The sequence below is a fragment of the Nanorana parkeri genome, unplaced genomic scaffold (assembly GCF_000935625.1).
Source record: "Nanorana parkeri isolate BGI_ZX_2015 unplaced genomic scaffold, ASM93562v1 scaffold221, whole genome shotgun sequence".
NCBI lineage: Eukaryota > Metazoa > Chordata > Amphibia > Anura > Dicroglossidae > Nanorana > Nanorana parkeri.
Genome location: NW_017306489.1, coordinates 1,217,510 through 1,218,908, shown reverse-complemented (window position 1 = coordinate 1,218,908; position 1,399 = coordinate 1,217,510). Strand labels below are relative to the sequence as shown.

Genomic DNA, 1,399 nt, shown 5'->3' with positions numbered 1-1,399 from the left:
AACCAATTATCAATTCTGTGTCAACAATCCATTTAACAACCTTTCTCAGGGCTCATGATATTCAGTGCCCTAAGGTTAAAGCAAAATTGGAGTTTCCAAAAAAACAATAAGGACACATTGAGGGTACGCTAAAAGGGATATAGAAAATACCTTACTAGTTTCATTGAACCTCAACACCTGTGGAAATGTCAGTGCTCTCTGTTTGGAAGCAGCAGTCTCTCAGAAGCGAACCAAAATGCCTCCCGCATTTAGTCAGTGCAAGAGCTCTCCAATCAACTAAGCTCACACTCACTGCTGATTGGAGATCTCCAGCTCCTACTTAGCAGGGACCTCTGCATAGAAACTGCTCTAGTCCTGACTCAGCAAGGCATCAGACTTCTGCATAGAGACTGCTCTAGCTCTGAGTCAGCTAGACATTGGACCTCTGCATAGAGACCACTTTAGTCCTGACTCAGCTAGTCATCGAACCTCGGCATAGAGACTGCTCTAGCTCCGACTCAGCTAGGCATTGGACCTCTGCATAGAGACAGCTCTAGTCCTGACTCAGCTAGGCATTGGGCCTCTGCATAGAGACTGCTCTAGCTCTGACTCAGCTAGGCATCAGACTTCTGGATAGAGACCACTTTAGTCCTGACTCAGCTAGGCATTGGGCCTCTGCATAGAGACTGCTCTAGTCCTGACTCAGCTAGGCATTGGCCCTCTGCATAGAGACTGCTCTAGTCCTGACTCAGCTAGGCATTGGGCCTCTGCATAGAGACTGCTCTAGCTCTGACTCAGCTAGGCATCAGACTTCTGGATAGAGACCACTTTAGTCCTGACTCAGCTAGGCATTGGACCTCTGCATAGAAACCGCTTTAGTCCTGACTCATCTGGGCATTGGCCCTCTGCATAGAGACTTCTCTAGCTCTGACTCAGCTAGGCATTGGTCCTCTGCATAGAGACTGCTCTAGTCCTGACTCAGCTAGGCATCAGACATCTGGATAGAGACCACTTTAGTCCTGACTCAGCTAGGCATTGGACCTCTGCATAGAAACCGCTTTAGTCCTGACTCATCTGGGCATTGGACCTCTGCATATAGACTGCTCTAAGCTCTGACTCAGCCAGGCATCGGACCTCTGCATAGAGACTGCTCTAAACTCTGACTCAGCTAGGCATTGGACCTCTGCATAGAGACTACTCTAGTCCTGACTCAGCTAGGCATCAGAACTCTGTATAGAGAGACTGTTCTAGCTCAGTAGGGAGGCGTCAGACCTCTGCATAGACTGCTGCTCACACGCAGAGATCACTGACATTTCTACAGGTGATGGGGATCAATTAAACTAGTAGGACATTTACTATATATCTCTTTACTGTATTCTCAATGTACCTGTATTTTTTTTTAATGCAAACTTCCATTGGG

The 1,399-nt window shown here is 47.5% G+C and overlaps 1 long non-coding RNA gene across 1 annotated transcript; it reads right to left on the bottom strand.

The window, feature by feature from the left end:
• Positions 1-326: 326 nt before the first annotated feature.
• Positions 327-1,192, bottom strand: LOC108786681. Its single transcript, XR_001941221.1, has 3 exons — positions 897-1,192; positions 483-757; positions 327-343 (listed from the first exon to the last, which is right to left on the bottom strand). It is a non-coding gene; the product is annotated as an uncharacterized LOC108786681 (long non-coding RNA).
• Positions 1,193-1,399: the final 207 nt, after the last annotated feature.